Consider the following 26006-nt stretch of genomic DNA (forward strand, 5'->3'; position numbering starts at 1 on the left):
CTAGCTAATGCGTGTTTGTCTGTACACTTTAAGGAGTGATTTTTTACATTTGTGTGATTTCATTTGTTCAACTATGCGAGTCAAGCTAACATAATTTGAAAAGTGTCAAGTGTAGTCGTATATTCATCACAGTACGCAACGATGCGTTATGCATATCGACATAGGAGTTAAATAAACAATAATAAATTTCCCTAGAGCCGAAAAAGTACATTAATGGAGCAGAAAGTATGACATTTTCCACTATGATCTTCTTTATGGATTCCCGGGTAGAGGTGAAATATTGACGATCAAAACGTGATATTATTTTGATTGATATAAGAGATGAATCCTGAAACATCTTGACAATATCAAAATTTGATATTTTAAGATTAAACGAATAGCTCGTTGCTATTAGTTAGATAGAGAGACGAACCAGCCAAGGGCTGAAAGTCTCTCTAATAAAGACAAATCAATAATATTAGTTAGATTAAACAAGATCTAAATATGATATGACGATGATGTTCCAGGAGTAAATTTTTGATATTATTTTTAAATCTTTTATCTTTTATATCAATCAAATATATATCACTTTTTGATCTCGATATCAAAATGTGCTATTATTGAGCTCTTTTCCTCTACTGCACCTAAAACCATTATTTGTCTGTACTATTTAGAAAGCGATTCTCTATTACCCTGGACATATTTTGAGTCGAATTAGTAGTGTTACTTAATCACTGGAGTTGAACAAGTATTGTTTTATCTATTTCTAAGAAAACCAGGCAACTCACTATTTCAAGCTGGTACATTATTATTGACTGACTATTGAGCTCTATCCTTAGTTTAATAGTATTAGACTACAATATATTGAGGAGTTAATGAAAATGACTATGTTAAGTATGTGGAGAGTTATGCATAATCCTGAGGGAATGGGTTGGCTTGAATGGGTTGGCTTGGAATGGGAATGGGAATTGCCTGAAATTTGGGCAGATAACTCAGCTTGGTGGGGAAGGATTTGAGGCAAACTCTGAGACTAACAGGTTTCAAAAAAAACTCCCATGACGAGGAGAACAAAACTGCCGAAAATACGTAAGTTCCCCTATTTTTCATTGTAGAATAACAAATTAAAGTTATGCAAAAAACTGACAATGATTATATTAAAAAGTAAAATGATTTTGCTCAAACAAGGTGTTCTCTTTATAAAATGAACAGTCCTGGTGGAGCGGACCTGGTGTGATGGTTAGAACATTTGACTATCACGCCGAGGATCTGGGATCGAATCCCACTCTCGACAAACTCGCAAAATGTGAGTTCTTCCTTCGGAAGGGAAGTAAAGTGTGGGTCCCGAGATGAACTAGCCTAGGGCTAAAAATCTCGTTAGTACAGATAAAAAAAAGTCCTTATTGGTATGTAGAAATGTCACTTATCTCTATTAATTATAGCATCTCAATGTCATTACATCACATTAGCTTCGTGATATCCATGGCATCAAAATCTGGTATTCCTGATTTTTCAATATGTAGAAAACATGTGTACAACATTTATTGCCTTCGTCAAACCAATATTCCACCCTTGTACTTGCACCATGATGATGGGATTTCCTTAAGGGATTATCCTCGATGGACCCACCACGCACCCCTAACAATCCAAATTACCTTCCTTTAGTCCCATAACTTTTTACTTTTGGGTTCGATTTCCCTACAAAACCCCCAATAAATTGACCCCCGCCGAGGTCGGACAAAGATAACCCCACCACTTAGGATCCCCGCTCATGTTTGCTTTCACTTTCGCTTCAAATATGGAAAGGGACGACCATATTTATCCAGCCGAAGGTGTTCGCCGAAATGGCCTACTTGGGTGAAGCAATTCCCACGCGCGAATACCAGGCACACTACGTTTGACGAGGGGTCCAACCGATTGATTGGGTGAAAATAAATAAAATTTGAATTGAAACGATTCGCACCGTTGCGTTGTTGGCTGGTGGGTCTCACTCGAGACGAATGACGTCCGATTGGATCATTGTTGCCTTTTTGGGGCGATGGGGGCTTTTGTTTCCGATTGAAGTATTGATCGTCGTCATGGGAAAATTTTACGGATGGAGATGAATTTGCGATCCCAACCTGAGACATCCCGGTAGACTTCCTTGTGGGAAGGGTTGCCAATTTGGCTGATTTTTTTTTTCTTTTGTCGTACATATTTGAACAGTTTTAGTTGAACCGTTGATGTTCAAACAAACGTGGTAACATGGTGTAAATATTGCGTAGTATTAAGCTAAACTCATCAGGTTACAATGATAGTGATGTATTGAAAAAATACTAATATACACATACATAATCTAATTCAATAGATCTGAGTACTCGGATATATCTGTAAGAGAATTTGTAATGAATGAAATGACTTTGATTTGCGATTATTCTGGATGGGATATTCACAACAAAGCCAGAAATAAATTTCTACTTGATTGAATCCAAAATGTTTAGCCACATGGATCAGATTTCCAGCTTACCTCAAATTTCTTCCCATGGGCTTTCGAAAACTTCATGCCCATATTCCAATCGATATCCAAATAATAACGAGATTCATTTCGCTTCAGTAAATCCTTCCGGAGCGGTTGCCCAATGCAAACCAATTCAACTGAATGTGGCACAGGAGCCACAGGACCCAAAGTAAAAGACTGTATGATCAGTGAAGTGCACTGCAAATTTACCCAGCAAATCGATAAACTTCTGTGGGGCTAGCTTATCGGCTACCCGACAATTGAATATTGATGCACTGCTGAGGACTGTTCTAACAGCCAAGTCGAAGCTTAGTCTTTCGTTCGAGTGGTGCGGTCTCCCCTGATCGGCTTAGAGTCTGGAAGTTGAATTCACAATTTGCGATTGTGATGGAATCAAAACTTTTCTCCATACACCGGTAGGTAAGCGCTTTCCACTTTCTAGGATTTCGGTCGTTATTTTCTCCAATCGCTGTGCCATGCAGCAGCACTCCAGACGACAGTCAGACGGCAACGCCTTTTTCACCACATCAGAGTGTCCTTCATGCTTTCTCCGTGAAGAGGAGAATCGTAAACATACCTACATATGACAAATTCAGAGTGTCAACCGCATCACGGTGCGGTGCAGCGATTCCACGAAATAAATCATTGTCGAGGAGGGCACACTTCAACTTTAACAAGCTTGAAGTTGTTGTGGAAGTCGCTGTCACCGACAGGGTTCATAATTTTGCAGCAACCATGCGAAAATATTCCCAAAGCGTGGGAGTCGCAGTAGGCGAATCTCATTTGTCAGTACTGTAGACGTTCGGTCGGTGCAAACGGTTTAACCCGCAAACACCCGGGACGATCTACTTTTGGCAGAAATGCAATATCTTCTTTGTTTTAAAACATTGAAACATTAAACCCTGATTTTTTTTTTATAGTCAAGGGGAATAGTTGTGCTAAGAAGTGCATGGTACCTCCCCCCTTTTTGTATTTTTTATAAATTAGACATGTGTTGCCGCAGAAGCTGTCCAGCTGGCAACCCTGTTACCAAGCATTACTCAAGCGTCACGTCTAACAGTTGAAGCGTCGCTGCAAGATGAGCGACAGATGTCAAAGAGGATCGGATGACCTGTCAAAGGTGTTTCCGGTCATCGCAGCCGCAGTTTGTCATTCATTATCAGCGATCACGAAGCGAAGGGTGTTAAAATTGTTCTATCGTAGAAAAGTTATTGTAGTTACAGAAAGTTTAATTATCTGAGTAAAGTTTTATTTAGATCGCGACTTAGTGAGACAATTACGGGTGAATAGTGATGGAGTGCACAAATTACACACTGTGAGATAATCTGAACCGAAGGTAATTTTAACAGCAACGAGATTAGCGTAGGTTAGGATTGCGATAAAGCCAGTGTAATAATTTCGATGCATTCACAGTTCGTTCCGTAGCGTAGTCCAAAGTCGTGTCCACGTGAGCAGTCCGAGATTCGCCAAGATCGTCAGTAAAAATAAACGTAAGAAAGTGTTGAATTATAAAGTTACAAATAAGTTAACTAATTGAAGTAATCTATCAGGTCTCACGTTGCGTGAAGGTTATACTCTATTCGCAGGGAGTACGGGCTAAGAGGCCTACTGAATTGTAAGATATTTCGTAATCAAAATGCGAATTTGTACTTAACCGATATATTTTATTTGTAGTTGAAGCACCACAATATACGATTGCTGTCAAACCCGGTTTGCCCTTTATTTGCTCCCTATCTCTCGCAACAACATGTTTTTACTCAAATTTCATGATTTTGCTAATCATCAATAGTTTTCACTGATCCTTGACATGCAATGTATTACTACTCATCATAGTCTGTTGAAGTTTCGAATCCCAGAGCTATTCTAAGGCCTCCAAAGTACTCCGAAGTTTGTGTCACAAATCCAACATCCTATACCAATTTTTATACACGATGAATCATCACAGAATACCGTAGACTGTATTCAGAAAGCCTCTAAGCACCCCTAAAAAAACTCATGACGCATGAATTGAGTGATCTAGGTCATCCAAACTACTCTGGAAGTTATTTTCTTGAGATCTACAACATCTACCATCATTTGTGTTCACTCTGTTCAAGAAATTAAGTCGCGTTGATGCTCATTAGACCTCGCAATGCTACGAGCAACTCGTTATTGTCGTAGTTGGACATTTCGTGAAATACAAAGAGCCTCCAAAACACTTTAAAGTTTGGGTTACGATATCTACATACTGTATCATGCTTAAATTATAAAACATATTCGTGGAATGTAGTCTATACTGTTGATGGAGCCTCAGTGCACAACTATAATGCTTCTGGAACATTCATAGGATATTTCAGGCATTCCAAACTATTCTGGAATTAGAACCTTCAAGGTCTACAGGCTCTACTCTTGTTTCTGGTCACTTTATCGGCATAATTCTTTCACGATTGTGTCTGTTGCACCTCATAATATTACGAGTATCTCTAGGTGTCCATTGTCTTACAAATGGACCCAATATATTTGGAAATGGGTCGCAATATCTGTTAATCTTAGGATATATTTATTGTAGCGAATGCTCGCGGAATATAATTTACACTTCTCTTAGAGACTCAGAGTACAATTCTGATAACTTAGCAACATTCACTTGGTGATCTAGGTCATCCAAACTGTTCTGGAATTAAAACCTTCAAGCCCCAGCAACTCTACACTTGAATCTCTTTACTTTATCGGTGTAGCTCCTCCAAAAAATCCTTCAGGAATGCCTCCAAGAATTCCTCCCAGAATTCCTCAAACACTCTTTCCAGGTATTCCTCCAAGAATTTCTGCCAATAATTCCTGGAAGAATTCCACAAGAAATTTTTCAAGGAATATTTCGAAAATTCTTCCAGGAGTTCCTCCATGAATAGGGCAGATCGGTGAAGTACTAGATTTGTAGTAATGAGCTGAATTTTTGTATGGTGAGAAGGTCAATTCTTCGTTTCTGCAATGAAATGGCGCAAAAAGCGTGGGTATTATGATTCCTCGCCTAATTTGATGCTGTTTGAGAAAAATTTTGGGCAACAGTGTTGTTGTTTTCTCCATTTCTTGCAACATAAACAACATTGTTATCCAAAGTTTTGCTCAAACAGCATCAAATTAGGCAAGGAATCATAGTACCCACACTTTTTGTACCATTTCTTTGCAGAAACGGAGAAATGACCTTCTCACCATACAAAAATTCAGCTCATTACTACAAATCTAGTACTACACCGAACGTGCCCCATTGTACCAGAAATTCCTGCAAGAGTCCCTCCAGAATTTGTTCAAGGATTCCTTCAAGAATTCCACCAGGAGTTTCTTCAAGGATCTTTCCGGATATAGGGCTGTTTGCAGTTCAGAAGGAATTTTTCGGCCTATCTTGATGCATGGGAAATTCCATGCCTGAATCACCAATGAAACCGTTTTTCTTCGATCACAGTACGCAGTTGCGAAGAAATGACAGTTCAAATGCCAGTCAACGTGAGAAGTTTCAGCCAGGAATCGGTTAAGAAGTTTCTGGAGTGATTCCTTTCGAACACGAAACTGAGCTTATTACTCTAAAAATTCTACCCAGAGTTCCTGAAAGAATCCTTCTCACAATTTCTCCAAAAAATTCTCCAGGAATTACTCATAGACTTCTGCCTAGAAATTCTCCAAGTATTCCTCCAGGAATTCATCCAAGAGATACTCCTCAATGATTTTTTTTCCTGGAAGCTCTCAAGAAATTTCTCCAGAAATTCTTCAAAGAATTTCTCCAGAAATTCTTCAAAGAATTTCTCCAGAAACCTGCAGAAAATCATCTAGAATTTTTTCCAAAAAATACTCCAGAGATTCATCAGAAATTACTTTCGGGCATTTCTTCAAAAATTCCCCCAGGAATTCGTGAAGAAATTTTTCAAGAAATTGCAACAGAAATTACTTAAGGAAATCCTCCAGGAACTTCTTTAGGAATCCCCTGGCAGAATTCTAGGAAATCCTCCAGGAATATTTTAGGAAATATTTTCAAGAATTGCTCCAGAAATTTCTCCATAAATAACCTCAGGGTGCTTCGGATACACTTGGTAATTCCTCAAGAAAATACTCATGGGGTTACTCTAAGACTTCGTCCAAGAATTCCTCAGAAATGCCTCCGAAAATTGTAAATTATTGAGAAATTATACCAAAAATTCCTCTCGAAGTTCCTCCAGGAACTTTTTCAGGAACTCCTTCAGGAACTCTTTCAGAAATTCCTTAATAAATTCTACTTTGAATTCCACCTGGAAGTTTGTTCAGGTAATTCTCTAGGAAATGCACCGAGACTTCTTCCCACGATTCCTCCAACAATCCCATCAGGAATTTCTCCAAAAAACTCTCCAAAAATACCTCCAGCGTTTTTTTTTTTTTCAAGAATTTCTCCAGTTTTTCCACTTAAACTTTTGCTAAGAATTCCTCCACGAATCCAGGAGTTCAGGAATTTCTCCAGGATATACTCCAGGATGTATTCCAGAAGTTCGTCCTTCAGGAATTCCTTCAAGAATTTCTACAGGCATTACTCTACGAATTACTCCTGCAATTACTACAGGAATTCCTCTAGGAATTGTTCCGGGAAATACTCCAGGAATTCCTACAAGGAATATTCGAGGAAATACTCCAAAAATTCCCCAGGGAATTGCTCGAGCAATTTTTTCCAGGAATTCATCCAGGATTTACGACATGAATTATTCCAGGAAGTACTTCAGGAATTTCTACAAGGAATATTGCGGGAATTCCTCTAGGAATTACTCTAGAAAATAAAAATTAAAAAAATAAATTCGAAAGTTCCTCCAGGAATGCCCCAAGTAAATCCTTCAGGAATTTCTTAAAGAAATCCCCTACGATATTCTTTTAAAAACCCTTTTAAAATTACTACATAAATTCTTCTAGAAAGTAGTCCAAGAGTTCCTCCAGGATTATCGTCATAAATTTCTTCAAGAAATTCCTGGAAGAATTATTGTAGGAGGAATTACTGAAAGAAGTCTTGTAGGTATTCCTGAAGTAATTCATGGAAGGGAATTCTGAAAGGAATTCTGGATTGTTGGAGAAATTCTTGTCGGATGTCGTGGATGATTTCCAGGATTTATTCTTGAAGAAATTCCTGGGGGTATTCCAGTAGACTTTTCTGGAGGAATTTCTGAAGGATTTCCTGGAAGAATTCCGGAAGGTATTCATTGAAAATCCCTTAAGGAGGAGGAATTGCTAGAGTAATTTATAAAGGATACCCTTGCCAAATTCTTGGAGGGATTCTTGGAGAAATTTTTGACAGCAGCATTGCAGCAGGTCTTGGAGAAATTATTGTCAGAGTTCCTGTTCGAATTCTAGAAAGAACTTCTGGAGGAATTCCTGGACGGATTCTTGGAAAAATTCTTAGCAAAAGCTTTGGGGGAATAACTGGAAAAATTCTTGGAAAAAAAAACCTGGAGGAAGTTTTGGAAAAATTCCTGATTCTTTCAGGAATTCTTAACAGAATTCTTGGAGTAATTCCTGGAGAAATTCTTAAAGGACCTTTTTTTTCACTGTATTAACGAGATTTTTAGCCCTAGGCTAGTTCATCTCAGGACCCACGCTTTACTTCCCTTCCGAAGGAAGAACGCACATTTTTGTGAATTTGTGGGAGTGGGATTTGATCCCAGGTCCTCGGCGTGATAGTCAAGCCGAGGCTTACTCTCGCACTCCAGGCTTCAAATAAAAATAATACGCTCTCACTTGTAGTTGTTGGGCACAAACGAGGCTGTGTTGTGGATTGACATCTTAGCCGAAAGAGAGATAGTTCTTGAAAAAGTGAATGTTCATGGTGAGGGCTCGGGTTCAGTTTGGCTTTCTATTCCGCAGAATTATCACCTGTTCTGTGGCTTAGTTGGTTAAAGCACCGGTCTAGCGAATACGGGGTCGTGGGTTCTAATCCCACCAGAACGCGATTTTTTTTTCAAAAATTCATCCCTCAATTTGTCAATTAGCAACATTCTGTGTCTTCCAACTACAAGTTTTTTTGTATGTTACTGAAGGGATTCTTGGCAGAAGGTAAAGAGGGACCCCTGGTGAACTTGTTGGAGAAGGTCCTCTAGGATTTTTTGGAGGAATTCCTGGAGGGATTCTTGGAAGCATTCAAGGCAGAAGTCTTGGAGGAAATCCTGGATGAATTCTTGGATGAATTCTTGGAGAAATTCCTTGAGGAATTATTGAAGAAATTCCTGGAGAAATTCTTGGTGGAATTTCAAGAACAATTTATTAGGAAATTCCTGGAAGAGATCCTCAAGTAATTTCTGAAGGAGTTCCTGGAATTATTTCGGGAGGATTTTTTTTCGTAATTCGTATTTTTTCGTAAAGGATTTTTGGAGAAATTTCGGAGGAAATCCCTGAAGGAATTCTGGAACGAATTCTTAGAGTAATGCCAGGAGTATTTTCTTAAGGAATTACTAAAGGTCTTCAGAAGGATTCTGGAGGTATTCATAAAGGAATTTCTGGAGGAATTATTGAAAAAAAATCTTAAAGCAACCTTTATTTTTGGAAGAATTTCTCGACAATTTTCTGAGGGTTTCTGGAGAAATTGGTTGACGATTTCTTGGATAAACCTTTGGAGGAATTCCTGGAGGAATGCATTCGAATGCTTGGAGATTTTCATGGCAGAAGTCTATTAGAAATTCCTGGAGATTCAAAAATTTACCAATGCGTTTCACCAGACATTCCTCCGGGAATTTATCCTGGGATATCTATAGAGGTTCCACCAGGGAATGTTCCAGTGCTTTTTTGACGATTCATACAAGAATTTCTCCAGGGATTATCAAAGGAATGTCAACAGAATTTCTTTCATGTATTTTTGCAAGTGTTCCTTCAGAGATTTCTTCAGGAATTTCTCCATATATTCCTTCAATGATTTCACTAGAGATAGCTCCAATAATTCAATCTGAAATAATTCGAAGTATTTCAGCAGAAATATCTTCCAGAAACCCGTACGGGAAATTTTACCAGAGATTAGCTCAAAATTCATCCAGGAGTTCCTTAAAACATTGTACAAAACATTCTTTTGGGAGTCCATCCAAAGATACCAACAATGATTTGTCCAAATTTATTGCAGAAATGGATTCCTTCGTATTTTTTCCCACAGATTTTTTTCCGGGAATTTATTGAGAAAGCTTTCCTGGGATTTCCTAAGAAATTTCTCATGGCATTGCTTCTAGGATTCCTCATGGGATATCTTCAGCAATTCCGAAAAGTTGTCCTTCAAGAATTCCTCCAGGGATTCATCCAGGAATTTCTTCTGCGTTTCATTCAGGAACAACTCCAGGGATTATTTTATAAATTCCTCCAAGGATTCCCCCAGGAACACTTTTTAAGGAGTTCCTCTTGGAATTCTTTCAGGAGCTCCTCCGGGAACTGTTTAGGCATTCCCTTAAGAATTCCTTCCAGGATTCCTCCTGGGGTTTCTTCAGGAACTCTTGCAGGGATTCCTTCAGAAACTTCTACAGGGATTGCCCAAAGAGTTCCTACACGAACTCTTCTTAGAATTCCTTCAGGATTTCTCCAAGGATTCCATCTGCAGTTTCTTCGGGAATTCTTCCTGGTATTCCTCCAGGAATTTGTCAAGGGATTCCTCAACGAATTTCTGCAGAGATTCCTCCAGAAACTATTCTCGAGATTCCTGTGGGAATTGCTGCAAGGACTCCTCTAAAAATTTATCCAGAGATTCCTTCAGAAATGCCTCTAGAGTTTCCTCCAAAAATTCTTCCAGGAATTCTTCTAGAGATTCTTTCAGGAGTATTTTTAGAGATTCTCCGTTAATCCCTACAAGCATTTCTGTATGATATCCTCCAGGGATGCCTACATGGATTCCTACAAGAATTTCTGTAGGGCTTAACTCGGAAATTCCTTATGTGATTCTTTCTGCAACAACTTTTTTAAAAAAAATCCTCCAAAGATTCTCCCAGGAACTTTTCTTAGGATTCCTTCAAAAATTCATCCATGTATTCTTTATGGAACTCCTGGAAATTAGTCCTGGAAATAAGTCAGTTTTTCCTGCATTAACTGTTTGGGGATTCTCTTAGGAATTCCTCTTGAAATTTCTTCCGGGATTCCTTCTGGAATTTCTTTAGGAACTCTTCTAAGAAATCCCCCAGAACTTCTCAAAGAATTCTATCTGCGATTTCTTCGGGAATCATTCCTGATATTTCTCTACGAATTCCTTAAGAGATTCAATTTCTTCAGGAATTCCTCTAGGAATTTCTCCAGGGATTCCTCTGGGAGTTCCTGCAGGAATTTCTCTGTAAATTCCTCCAGAAATTCATCTAGAGATTCCTCCGGAAATTTCACCTGAAATTCCTGTAGAGATTTCTCCAGCAGTTATTCTGTAGATTCCTTCAGGAATTTCTACAGGCATTCCTCTAGGATATTCTACAGGGATCCCTCCAAGACTTCAATCAAGAATTTTTTCAGAGATTCTTCCAAGAAACCCTCCAGGGTTTCATCAATGCATTCCTTCAGGGCTTCCTCCAGAGATTTCTCCTGTAATGGCTTCCGGGATTCTTCAAAAAATTCCATCAGGAATGTCTACAGAAATTCATCCAGGGAATTCTCAAGGGCTTCCTCCAAAAATTTTTTTCCAGAGACTCCTACAGAAATTCATCCAAACATTTCTCCAGAAATTACTTCAGGGAAGTCATCCTGGAGAAATCAATAATTCCATCAGGAATTCTCCTAGGCATTCTTCTAGAAAATTTTCCAGGCATTCTTTCAGGGATTCCTCCTTAGATTCTTGCAGAGATTTCTCCAGGAATTTTTTCAGCGATTCCTCCGGGAATCCCACCAGATATTCCTTTAGGAATTGCTTCAGAGACCCCTCAAAAAATTCCTCCAGGAACTCCCCAGGAATTTTTCCAGGAGTTTCTCCTGGGATTGCTTCAAAAATCCATGCAGGCATTCCTCCAGGATTTCATCCAGGAATTTTTCAAGGGTCTCTTCGAGGAATTACTGAAGGAATTTCTTTAAGGAATCTTCCAGGAAATTCACCAGGAATCAAGAAATTTCATCATAAATTATGTCAGCAAATCATCCAGGATTTTCTCTAGGAATACCCTCTAGATTTTTCTCCAGTAATTCATCCAATAATTCTTCTAGGTTTTCCTCAAGGAATTCCACTTAAATTTCTGGAGGAACTTCTTCAGGGATTTTTCCTGGGATTTCTCCACGAATTTCTCCAAGGATTCCCCCAAGGATTCCCCCAAGGATTCCTTCAGAAATTAATTTGAGGATTTCTCCAGGAATTTCTCAAGATTTTTTTTAGAAATTCCTCCATGAATTTCTGAGGAGATTTTTTCCGATATTTCGCCCAGAGTTCCACTAGAGATTCCCCGAGAAATTCATTCAGCAATTGTTGCAAGAGTTCCAAAGATTCCTCCAGCAATTCCCAAAGGAAAAACATTCAAGAATTCTGCCAGGCATTCCTCAGGATTTTATCCAGGAATTCTCCAAGAAATACCCCAAAAATTTCTTCAGGAATTCCTCCAGCAATTTCTCTAGGAATTGATCCAGGAATTGCTCCTGGAATTCTTTCAGAAATTATGTCAGCAATTTCACCAGGATTTTTTTCGGAAAATCTTATGAGGATTTTTTCAGAAATTACTGCAGGAAATTCTCCACGAATTCCTCTATGGATTTTCCCAGGGATTCCTTCAGGAGATCTTCGAAGATTCCTCTAGGAAATCCTCCAGAAGTTCCTCTAATGATTCTACCAGCAAATCCTCTAGGAATTTCTTCAAAAACTCTTCCAGGAAATTTTCCAGGAATACCTTCGACATTTTTCAGGGATTCCTCCAGGGATTTTTCCACAAATTTCCTCAAAGATTTCTCCAGGATCGCTTGCAGAAATTCCAATAGAAATTCCTCCAGGATTTTCATCATTGATTCCTTCAACAATCCCACAGTAACCCCTCTAGGAATTCCTCCAGGAATTACTTCCGGAGTTTCTTCAGAAATTGCTCCTAGACATCCTTCAGAAATTATTAACAATTCCTCTAGGGAATCCTCCAGGCCTTCCTCCATGAGTTTCTTCTGAGATTCCATCAGGAATGGCTTCAGGAATTTCTCCAGGGATTTCCCCACGGATTCCTTCGAAATTTCCTCCAGGAAATCCTTCAGAAGTTCCACTAAGGATATTTCCAGAAAATCCTCTAGGGATTTCTTAAGAAATTCTTCCAGGAAATTCTCTTGGAATACCATCAGTATTTTTTCAGGAATTCCCCCAGGTATTCCTCCAAGAATTCCTCCAAGGATTTCTCCACAAATTTCTTCAAGGATTCCTCCGGGGTTTTCTTCAGGAATTCCTTTGAGGATTTCTCCAGAGAGAAAGTCCTCCAGGAATTTCTCAATGATTTACCCAAGGAATTTATCCAGGCATTGCTCCAGGACATCTCTCAGAAATTACGTCAGCAATTCCTCCAGGAATTTCTTTAGGAAATCCTGTAGGGATTTCTTTAGAGATCCTTCCAGGAAATTCTCCAGGAATTTTTCAGGAATTGTTCAGGGATTCCTCCAGGCATTCCTCCAGAAATTCGTCCAGGAATTGCTTCAGGGGTTCCTCCAGGAATTTCTCCTGGAATTTCTCAAGAATTTTTTTCAAAAATTTCTCCAGCAATTACTCCCAAAATCCTGTTGGGTCTCATCCAAGAATTCTTCCGGGAATTACGCCAGGATTTTGTCCAGAAGTTTCTCCAGGCATTACACAAGGATTCTCTCTAGAGATTTTCCCAGGAATTGCTTCAGGGATTCCTTCAGAAACTCCATCAGGGATTTCTCCAAGAATTCCTCCAAGGATGCTTTCTGAAATTTCTCTAAGATTTCCTCGAGGAATTCTTCAAGAGATTTCTTCTGAATTTTTTCTAGGCGTTCCTCCTAGAATTCCTCCGGTTATTTCCCAATAATTTGCTCCAAGGAACCCTCCAGAAATTCATCTAGGATTTCTTCTTGTATTTCGTCATGAGATCTCTTCAGATGTTTCTCTAGCTACTCCTCCCATAGCTTATACAGAAATTCCTTCATGTATACTGTCAGAAACTCTTCCAAGAGTTACTCCAGAAATTTCTCCAGGGATTCTACAGGGCTTCTTACAGGAATTCCTGTAGAAATTACTCCAGGGATTCATCCAGGTGTTTCTTCAGGGATTCATCCAGGAAGTCTTCCAGGGACTGTACCAGGAATTCCTCAAATGATTTGTTCAGAAATTCCTCTCAGGCTCTGTTCAAAAATCATTCAGGAGAACCTTCGGAAACTTCAGAAATCCTTCAATCATCTTTTCAAGGATGTACCCAAGAACTTCTCCAGGAATACCAGATTTTTTTTATATTGTTTTAAGAAATTCTGGAGAATTTGCTACCAGCACCACATAAATTTATGTAGATCAGGTGAGTTTTTTTTATCATATTAAAATACATCAACGTGACTGCTGAAGGGTTAATTAATGCTTTAAGATTATAATGTTATTATATTCAATTTCATCGTATTGCTTATAGTTATAAAAGCTTAGCAAATTTGCTAAGGGTGCTTGCCCCCCCCCCTCCCCCTTGCCCGAAAAGCTGCCTACGCCCTTGTGGATATCCTAGGTCATCCAAACTATTCTTGAGTTTAGATCCTTATAAGTCTACGGGTGTAACGGTAGGTTCTTTCATTATACAAAGCTACGATTTGTAATCTATCATGTTCAGTAAATCTTCTGAATGTTCAATAGACAATATCAGATCAGTCGAGATATCCTACGTCATCCAAATTGTTCTTGAGTTTAGATCCTAGAGTCTGCGGGTGTAACGGTAACTTTTTTCATTATACAAAGCTACGATTTGTAATCTATCATGTCCAGTAAGCCTTCTGAAAGGATAATAGACAGTATCAGATCAGTCGGGATATCCTAGGTCATCCAAACTGTCCTTGAGCTTAGCTCCTCAAATCTACGCGTGTAACGCTAACTTCTTTTATTAAAAGCAACAATTCGTAATCCATCATGCGCAGTAAGTGTTCAGAAAATTAAAGTGTTTTTTTTTTTAAACTAAGCTTCATAATAGTAAGGAAGCCCATAACATCCCAAAAATATATAACAACGCTTATTGTTCCTCTAACTGCTTTGGTAAGTACAGGCAAGTGTGGACTTGAAGCTATGGTCTCAGGAGTAGTGTTGGTGAGCTGGAATATCTCAAAACTATCTTGAAATGACTCATGATATGCCAGGGGGATTACAGATTTTAATTTAAAGTTCATGGTGAGAATAACTTTTGTTACTATCAAGAGTCAAACTTCAGGCTAGTTTGGACGACCATTAATGTCCCAAAGGTTCATAATAATTTATAGTAGACTTTACGCTGGACCAATTTTGCGCGATTGATCATGAAACGTTACTCAGTATACCAGATGACGCAGGGTCATTAGGCCGAATGGTCATCAGGATGAATTGAAATTTAGCAGTTATGAAACTAGAAACGGATCTGTTGTTTTACCTTTTTCAACAATTATGTATTGCAAAAAAGTATTTTAACAATGTAACTAGAAAGAATAGCCGATGTTTAAAAGCAGGAAAACTTTATGATTTAAATTTCAGCAGTTTCAGCGCCAAAAATTATTTTGGCAGTGTTGCTAGAAGGAACAATCTATGTTCAAAAGAAGGATATAGTGTCTCTAAGTGACATTTGATTTCAAGAGCTTCACGGATCTCAGCAGATTATGCTATGCTATTATTTATGGTGAAACACATAAAGTTATACTTGTAGATATGAAGGACTTCACTGTAGAACAGTTTAGACGAACCTGAGTGCCCCAATGGTTAATAATAAAAAAAATAGATTTCAGATTGGTCCAGTAAGCACGGATAAATATGCAACGTTACTCAGTATTGCAGATATGGCTATTGTGACGAGTGTAGACTTGAAATCCTGAACTCCAAGGAAGTTTGGCTGACTTGGAATATCCCTGTAGTACCTCTTAATGATATTTGAGTTCCCAAGAGGTTCGCGGATCTCAGCAGATTATGCAATACTATTATTTATGGCGAAAACACATAATAGTTATTTATGTAACGAGTTGCAAAAAGTTGATTTTTTCAGCACGAGTCGTACATTTATCCAACGAGGCTTGCCGAGTTGGATAAATACGAAGAGTGCTGAAAAAATCGAGTTTTGCAACGAGTTCCATACAAAATTTATGCAATGATTTTTTCATAATGCAACTCATTTGAGCTGCATAATGTTCATAATGCAACTCAAACGAGTTGCATTATGAAAATTATGCAACTATTTTTCATTATGTAACTCATTTCAGTTACATTATGAACCAGTTCGGAAAATTTGTCCATTATGATACCAAAATGAGTTATATAAAATAGAAATTATGTGACTGAATTGCAAAAAAGTCATTTACGAACCAAGGTTGGATACATAATAGCATACCTTTACTATCAAAACGATCGAAAATAAATTTCAAGTATTGTTTGGAACGTGGTTATCCACATTATACCTGCTAGTTCCTGTATATGATCTTCGGAATGGTCAATGCACTTTATTTTCATTCAAACGACTCTGAATAGTAAATGTTCGGTGAAAGAAACAGCTATATGGTAATGGAAACCAAACTCAGCTCAGACCCGGGTTCTCCAACCCAAAGACCAAACCAATAAATTTTCATCACGTTAATGGCGATAAACGAGAGCAACCGGCACAGTGCCATGTGGGTGTTGAAGCTATTTTTCAATTTCCTCTCTCGTATTGCACACCTGCCCACGTTACAGGTGGAACGACGACGTCCTGCAGCAATCCTGTCAATTTCTTCTACCTCCGGAGGAGCACATACCGAAGCTGTAGAGCACAACGTCGACATTGGTAAGGTACATAAATTACCTTTTGCCAGACGATAATGGCGTTAGAAAGCAGTGTCTCTCATACTCATCCAATAAAAGACAGCCGCCCTCGCCGATAACGTTATCTCAACGAACGGTAGTTATGTCCTCGTTTCGCCCATTTCTGTTTGCTTTCGCACACGAGGTCAAATGGATGTTTCACGCGAGCTTCGAGGACACGCACATATTTATGGGACTGTGCTTTCCCGCCTTTTATCGTTGGGAAAATTCCTTTCCACTCAGTTGGCCAGTGCGGAGGAGATCATTCACCTGGAAACTCGGGTTACTACGACGAAAGTCCATTTGGCTTGATTTGGCTTTATTTTCACAGCCCGCTGCGATCCATCTCAAAAACGTTCCTCGTTCTACAAGCTAGATTTGCCAGCTGAAGGAAAAATTGAACCATTCCGGAAAAGACAATTACCGATACAAGTCCAATTTCCATGCCTCGTCTTGTTTCGTTGTAATAGGATCCAATTCATGAATGGGAAAAATGGCCATTTCATACCGGATCGTCCGAGCAACGATGACGGCGGCGATGACCGGGTCAAGCCATTTATGGGAAATAAAATACTTACTCGTCGTTCTTTCACTGTCCTGGCCCCTGCATAAAGGCCTGTCCTATGCCTTTTGTTCTGGGTGGTGGTTGTGCGGCTTGCAGAAAAACAATAGGATTGTTGACCGGACAGTACATCACCCCTAATGGAATAGTAAATTAGCATCGATGGCATCGGGGTTATGTTACGGCCAGTCAGTGTTGCCAAGCTAGCAAAACACTTCTACGTCTGACATTTGAAAAGCACCGATCTGATTTTTGGAAACCAGAATGTTCCTTTCTCTGTAGCCTACTGTGCCTACTTGCTTCACTGAAAAATGAATCATATCCGAACGTCTGTATTTGACTCATCCCAACTACAAACATACATTTATTTGTTCAACATCAAGACAAGACATAATCAACGATAGTACGCCACAATACTCGGTTTGTGGCTACCGCTTTCCATCCTCGGTCGCGCTCAATGCTCGCCAGGTCACGCTCCACCTGGTCCGCCCATCGTGCTCTCTGCTCTCCACGCTTTCTTGTGCCAATCGGATCAGTTGCAAATACCAGCTTTGCAGGGTTGTTGTCCGGCATTCTAGCAACATGCCTTGCCCACCGTATCCTTCCGGCTTTTGCCACCTTCTGGATGCTGGGTTCGCCGTAAAGTGCAGCGAGCTCGTGGTTCATTCTTCTCCGCCACACATCGTTCTCCTACACACTGCCGAAGATCGTCCTTAGCACGCGTCGCTCGAAAACTCCAAGTGCTTGCAGGTCCTCCTCGAGCATGGTCCATGTCTCGTGTCCGTAGAGGACTACCGGTCTTATTAGCGTTTTATCCGTTGTCGATCGACCGTCGATAAATCCGGCTTGATAACATCCCACGAACTCATTCGTTTTAGGTGACAGACGACGGAAGATGATCTGGGATAGCACTTTGTAGGCAGCATTCAAAATAGTAATCGCTCTAAAGTTCCACATAAACCACGTAGACTTTGGGGGGGTCTGGCCAAAGTCTACGCTCCATACAAATTTCAATTTTTTTGTATGGACAAAACTCTACGAGGGGGAAGGAGGAGGGTCTGAGATGGTCAAATTTTGGTCTACGTGGTTTATGAACAGACCCTTGTGTATGGGGCAGATTACCCCTTCCTTCCACTCCTCCGGTAGCTGTTCGGTTTCCCAGATCCTGACTATCAGCCGATGCAGACAGGTGGCCAACTTTTCTGGGCCCATCTTGATGAGTTCAGCTGCGATACCATCCTAACCACCTGTTTTTTAGGTTTTGACTAATCCCAACTAACCTTTTCAAAGCTCTAAAACAGGTGAGCTCATTAAAATTCTGCTATAAACTAATTCCGAAAAAAAATCTATGAATCTCTCACAAATTAAATTTCAAATAAACCCGAAAAGAAGAAAAATAAATTAGATCTTTAAAAACTCATATTTTGCGAGACTTTGGAAAAATTTAATGTTCTACGCGTTTATTTGAAATTTAATTTATGAGAGATTCATAAAGAAAGATTAAAAATCGGTTCAAAATTGAAAAAGTTATGGCACTTGAAGTGAAAACTCTCACACGGAACCAATGAGATAGCTATTTGGGATTATCAGGCAGTATCAGTGTGTGAGAGGTGGTATTCTTCTTTTTTATGGTGAGAATGGCGTCTACTACGTCAGGTTGCAGGTCAATGTGGGAGAGGTGGAGGAAGTGAAGATCGCAATCGCTTGCTTACGGCACACTGCGTGCTTATACTTATAGGTGGTGCTGGGGTGTCTGAATGTTTTTGAGAAATGATTAAATGGCAGAGGGTTCACGTTGGTGCGTGGATGCCAAACGTAAAGTGATAAGATTTTGTGTTGATTACTATGAAGATGATGCGGCTCAGTTTGATGGTTGCATAACTTGTGGCGTGGTTTGGTAGATTGACATTATGCTATTGCCCGTTGTGAAGATTTATAGATTCCGACGCAAATAATTGATTAGGCTCATTTTCAGCGTAGGTGCGTTATAAATGTTTGTTTATAATGCCAAACTATCACCAAATGTGTACCTAACAACACAGGGTAAAATATTCACCAGGACGCGGTCTGGTTTTATATCTGTGAGCCCACGCAAGAAAAATCCACGCAACAAATTTTCGCGCAGGAGTCTAAACAGGTGGAATCTCCGCAATATGAAGCTGGAAGGAAGAGAGGCGGCTTTTTTAACCTGTTGTTGGTTCTAGTGATGGCTATGAACACTTCCCGTCATAAGTACGGACTCACTTGAAAAAGTATTGCAACACTTACTTGAATATTGCACCACCTTAAAAAGTTTCGCATGACCTCAAAACAACTACATACATATGTGCTGCTATATCTCAAATTTCTGAAAATATGCAAAGGTACAGTCTTTAGCAAAGTTGTTCGGAAGGTCGTTGGCATCACAATGGCCAGCAGTTTGATTCGCAATTCGGCCGCTAGGTGACGCTAGTGAGCATGGAAAAATGAGCATTTTTAACTAGTTCTATCTCGTGATCCTGATGAGATATAAAGTTCAAGTCTTCGGCAAATTTGTTCGGAAGGTCATGGACATCATAATGACAAGCAGTTCATCCACTTAATATTCAAAAGGTTTAGGTCTGATTCACTTAGTGCATGTGATTCAGGTGTATGCCATTTTAATCCAAGTGATTCGGGTCTGATTCACTACACTGAGGATACTGTTCGTATGTTTTTCATAGTTTACATCTCATGAACCAGTAATTTTTATTTTTTTCATCATTTCATAGTTCTCGTATGGTTTTTATACTTTGAAATGCGAAATCCATAAGATTTGTCGTATGAAAAATCTCATAAAAAGCATCGTATGAAAATCATAAGATGTGTTATGAAACACTATTGCTAAAAAACAACAAAACTTTTATTGGCTTCTAACCACTTCAACTTCCGAAGCGTCGATGGGCGTATGAGTAAAGCACGCACTCGCCAACCTTGACGTCCCTGGTTCGATTCCAGGTTGCGATTTTTTTTTTAATTTGTGCAAAATATTTCATAACAATATGTATGATAATCATACGAGATAGTTTCAGTTTTTATACGTTATCGGTATGATTTTCATACGTGAGTGTTATGAAATTTATACTGTAACAGTATGATAATAATAGTTGGCGCTTTGAATCCAAAATCATAGCTCGTAACTATGATTTTTGCAAGAAATTCTTGTGGCAAAAATCATAGTTGATTCGTATGATTTTCGGATTTGCTGTATCCTCAGTGTAGATATTCAAGAGATTCAGGTCTGATTCTCTTCATATTCATGTGACTCAGGTCTGAACCACCTAATATTCAAGTGATTTAGGTCTGATTCTCTTTATATTCAAGCGATTCAAATCTGATTCGCTTGATATTCATGATATTCAAGTGATTCAGGTCTGACTCACTTCATAATCAAGTGATTCAGGTCTGATTCATTTCATGTTCAAAGTAATTCAAGGCTCATTCACTTCATAGCCAAGTGATTCAGGTCTGAGTAATTTTGATCCAAGTGATTCAGGTCTGATTCACTTCATATTCAAGTGATTCAGGTCTGATTCATTTCTTGTTCAAGTGATTCAAGTCAGATTCAGGACGGATACACTTCATATTCAAGTGATTCAGTTCTGATTCACTTCATATTCAATAGTTTCAAGTTTGATTCACTTCACGTTCAAGTGATTGTGGTCTGAGACATTTTAATCCAAAAGATTGAGGCCTGATGCAATTGATGTGCAAGTGATTCAGGCCTGATTCACTTCATATTCAATATGTTCAGATTTGACTCACTTCATATTCAAGTGATGGAGATCTGATTCACTTCATGTTCAAGAGGTTCAGGTTCTAGTGATTCAGGTCTGTGTCATTTTAATCCTAGTGATTCAATCTGACTCACTTGATATTCTAGTGATTCAGGTCTGATTCACTTCATGTTCAAGTGATACAGGTTTTCTCGCTGATTCACTCCTTATTCAAATGATTCAGGTTCCATTCACTTGATCCATTCATTAATCGACGTTTGATTAACTTCATATTCAAGTGATTCAGTCTGAGCCATATTAATCCAAGAAATTTAGGTCTGATTCACTTCATATTCAAGCGATTCAGATCTTATTCAGTTGATATTCAAGTGATTCAGGTCTAACTCACTTGATATTCAAGTGATTCAGCCCTGATTCACTTGATATTCAATTAATTCAGGTCTTTTTTTTTTGTTTTTATTTATGTGTATTTTAACTAGTCGCTAATTCTACACTCATTAATTCAGGTCTGATTCACTTCATATTTAAGTGATTTTGTCTGACTCATTTCATTTTCTAATGATTCAGGTCTGATCCATTTTAATCCAAGTGATTCAGGTCTGATTCACTTCATAGTCAAGTGATTCAGGACTGATTCACTTGATATTCAAGTAATAAAGCTCTGGTTCACTTCATGTTCATGTGACTCAGGGCTGATTCACTTGATATTCAAGTGATTTAGGTCTGATTCATTTAATATTAAAGTGATTCAGGTATCATTCACTTCATAAACTGCTTGTCATTGGCAAATGCACATTTTTCATGCTCACTAGCGTTACCTAACGGCAGAATTGTGAACCAAACTGCTTGTAATTATGATTTCCATGACTTTCCGGGCAACTTTGCCGAATACATCAGGATCACGAGAAAGAACTAGTTAAAATGCTATTTTTTCCATGCTCACTAGTGTCACCTAGCGGCAGACTTACGAACCAAACTACTTGTCATTAAGATGTCCAAGACCTTCCGAACAACTTTTCTGAAGACTGTGCCATTGCATATTATCAGGATTTCGAGATAAAGCAGCACAAATTTAGCTCTTTTTAGGTGATGCTAAACTTTTTAGGGGATGATGCGATATTCAACTAGGTGTTGCAATACTTTTTTACGTGAGTCCGTATGTATGTATGTTAGTCTAAAATTAGACAGATATGACACACTTTTGTTAGACATGTTGCAAATTCGAAACATGTTTGTTAGTCTAACATTAGACTAACGTTAGACATGTTTTACTATGGGCTGTTAGACAAATGTTAGGCATAAATTTTATGCTGCTTGTTTTCATTCCAGCTGTCATCCGAGCAAGAAGTATGATTGTAGTAGTGAACTTTTGTCGACGTTCACTACTACAACCGTACTCTTGCCTCGAATGAAAGCTGGACGAAACAAATTCAATAAAAAATACTCGGAGTCTGTTCAATTTCAATTTTAATTTTAACTTCAATTTTAATTTTAATTTTAACTTTAATTTAAACTTGAAAGAAGTGTAGAATTAGCTATAAGTTAAAATACACATTAATAAAAACAAAAGAAAATTAAACTTGAATTTAAATTTGAATTAAATAAAAATCAAATTAAATTAAATTAAATTAAAATTAAATTAAAATTAAATTAAAATTAAATTAAAATTAAATTAAAATTAAATTAAAATTAAATTAAAATTAAATTAAAATTAAATTAAAATTAAATTAAAATTAAATTAAAATTAAATTAAAATTAAATTAAAATTAAATTAAAATTAAATTAAAATAAATTAAAATTAAATTAAAATTAAATTAAAATTAAATTAAAATTAAATTAAAATTAAATTAAAATTAAATTAAAATTAAATTAAATTAAATTAAAATTAAATTAAAATTAAATTAAAATTAAATTAAAATTAAATTAAAATTAAATTAAAATTAACTTAAAATTAAATTAAAATTAAATTAAAATTAAATTAAAATTAAATTAAAATTAAATTAAAATTAAATTAAAATTAAATTAAAATTAAATTAAAATTAAATTAAAATTAAATTAAAATTAAGTTAAAATTAAATTAAAATTAAATTAAAATTAAATTAAAATTAAATTAAAATTAAATTAAAATTAAATTAAAATTAAATTAAAATTAAATTAAAATTAAATTAAAATTAAATTAAAATTAAATTAAAATTAAATTAAAATTAAATTAAAATTAAATTAAAATTAAATTAAAATTAAATTAAAATTAAATTCAAATTAAATTAAAATTAAATTAAAATTAAATTAAAATTAAATTCAAATTAAATTAAAATTAAATTAAAATTAAATTAAAATTAAATTAAAATTAAATTAAAATTAAATTAAAATTAAATTAAAATTAAATTAAAATTAAATTAAAATTAAATTAAAATTAAATTAAAATTAAATTAAAATTAAATTAAAATTAAATTAAAATTAAATTAAAATTAAATTAAAATTAAATTAAAATTAAATTAAAATTAAATTAAAATTAAATTAAAATTAAATTAAAATTAAATTAAAATTAAATTAAAATTAAATTAAAATTAAATTAAAATTAAATTAAAATTAAATTAAAATTAAATTAAAATTAAATTAAAATTAAATTAAAATTAAATTAAAATTAAATTAAAATTAAATTAAAATTAAATTAAAATTAAATTAAAATTAAATTAAAATTAAATTAAAATTAAAATAAAATTAAATTAAAATTAAATTAAAATTAAATTAAAATTAAATTAAAATTAAATTAAAATTAAATTAAAATTAAATTAAAATTAAATTAAAATTAAATTAAAATTAAATTAAAATTAAATTAAAATTAAATTAAAATTAAATTAAAATTAAATTAAAATTAAATTAAAATTAAATTAAAATTAAATTAAAATTAAATTAAAATTAAATTAAAATTAAATTAAAATTAAATTAAAATTAAATTAAAATTAAATTAAAATTAAATTAAAATTAAATTAAAATTAAATTAAAATTAAATTAAAATTAAATTAAAATTAAATTAAAATTAAATTAAAATTAAATTAAAATTAAATTAAAATTAAATTAAAATTAAATTAAAATTAAATTAAAATTAAATTAAAATTAAATTAAAATTAAATTAAAATTAAATTAAAATTAAATTAAAATTAAATTAAAATTAAATTAAAATTAAATTAAAATTAAATTAAAATTAAATTAAAATTAAATTAAAATTAAATTAAAATTAAATTAAAATTAAATTAAAATTAAATTAAAATTAAATTAAAATTAAATTAAAATTAAATTAAAATTAAATTAAAATTAAATTAAAATTAAATTAAAATTAAATTAAAATTAAATTAAAATTAAATTAAAATTAAATTAAAATTAAATTAAAATTAAATTAAAATTAAATTAAAATTAAATTAAAATTAAATTAAAATTAAATTAAAATTAAATTAAAATTAAATTAAAATTAAATTAAAATTAAATTAAAATTAAATTAAAATTAAATTAAAATTAAATTAAAATTAAATTAAAATTAAATTAAAATTAAATTAAAATTAAATTAAAATTAAATTAAAATTAAATTAAAATTAAATTAAAATTAAATTAAAATTAAATTAAAATTAAATTAAAATTAAATTAAAATTAAATTAAAATTAAATTAAAATTAAATTAAAATTAAATTAAAATTAAATTAAAATTAAATTAAAATTAAATTAAAATTAAATTAAAATTAAATTAAAATTAAATTAAAATTAAATTAAAATTAAATTAAAATTAAATTAAAATTAAATTAAAATTAAATTAAAATTAAATTAAAATTAAATTAAAATTAAATTAAAATTAAATTAAAATTAAATTAAAATTAAATTAAAATTAAATTAAAATTAAATTAAAATTAAATTAAAATTAAATTAAAATTAAATTAAAATTAAATTAAAATTAAATTAAAATTAAATTAAAATTAAATTAAAATTAAATTAAAATTAAATTAAAATTAAATTAAAATTAAATTAAAATTAAATTAAAATTAAATTAAAATTAAATTAAAATTAAATTAAAATTAAATTAAAATTAAATTAAAATTAAATTAAAATTAAATTAAAATTAAATTAAAATTAAATTAAAATTAAATTAAAATTAAATTAAAATTAAATTAAAATTAAATTAAAATTAAATTAAAATTAAATTAAAATTAAATTAAAATTAAATTAAAATTAAATTAAAATTAAATTAAAATTAAATTAAAATTAAATTAAAATTAAATTAAAATTAAATTAAAATTAAATTAAAATTAAATTAAAATTAAATTAAAATTAAATTAAAATTAAATTAAAATTAAATTAAAATTAAATTAAAATTAAATTAAAATTAAATTAAAATTAAATTAAAATTAAATTAAAATTAAATTAAAATTAAATTAAAATTAAATTAAAATTAAATTAAAATTAAATTAAAATTAAATTAAAATTAAATTGAAATTAAATTAAAATTAAATTAAAATTAAATTAAAATTAAATTAAAATTAAATTAAAATTAAATTAAAATTAAATTAAAATTAAATTAAAATTAAATTAAAATTAAATTAAAATTAAATTAAAATTAAATTAAAATTAAATTAAAATTAAATTAAAATTAAATTAAAATTAAATTAAAATTAAATTAAAATTAAATTAAAATTAAATTAAAATTAAATTAAAATTAAATTAAAATTAAATTAAAATTAAATTAAAATTAAATTAAAATTAAATTAAAATTAAATTAAAATTAAATTAAAATTAAATTAAAATTAAATTAAAATTAAATTAAAATTAAATTAAAATTAAATTAAAATTAAATTAAAATTAAATTAAAATTAAATTAAAATTAAATTAAAATTAAATTAAAATTAAATTAAAATTAAATTAAAATTAAATTAAAATTAAATTAAAATTAAATTAAAATTAAATTAAAATTAAATTAAAATTAAATTAAAATTAAATTAAAATTAAATTAAAATTAAATTAAAATTAAATTAAAATTAAATTAAAATTAAATTAAAATTAAATTAAAATTAAATTAAAATTAAATTAAAATTAAATTAAAATTAAATTAAAATTAAATTAAAATTAAATTAAAATTAAATTAAAATTAAATTAAAATTAAATTAAAATTAAATTAAAATTAAATTAAAATTAAATTAAAATTAAATTAAAATTAAATTAAAATTAAATTAAAATTAAATTAAAATTTAATTAAAATTTAATTAAAATTTAATTAAAATTTAATTAAAATTAAATTAAAATTAAATTAAAATTAAATTAAAATTAAATTAAAATTAAATTAAAATTAAATTAA

General features: G+C 33.2%; 2 long non-coding RNA genes across 2 annotated transcripts in view; one reads left to right on the forward strand and one right to left on the reverse strand.

Annotated features, from left to right (window-relative positions):
• LOC134284960 (uncharacterized) overlaps positions 1-26006 on the reverse strand; it is a 241904-nt gene that overhangs the window by 169499 nt on the left and 46399 nt on the right. The window lies entirely within an intron of this gene.
• On the forward strand, positions 3470-4219 carry LOC115256815 (uncharacterized). Its single transcript, XR_009996053.1, has 3 exons — positions 3470-3963; positions 4024-4088; positions 4148-4219. It is a non-coding gene; the product is annotated as an uncharacterized LOC115256815 (long non-coding RNA).

The sequence above is a fragment of the Aedes albopictus genome, chromosome 1 (genome assembly GCF_035046485.1).
Source record: "Aedes albopictus strain Foshan chromosome 1, AalbF5, whole genome shotgun sequence".
Lineage (NCBI taxonomy): Eukaryota > Metazoa > Arthropoda > Insecta > Diptera > Culicidae > Aedes > Aedes albopictus.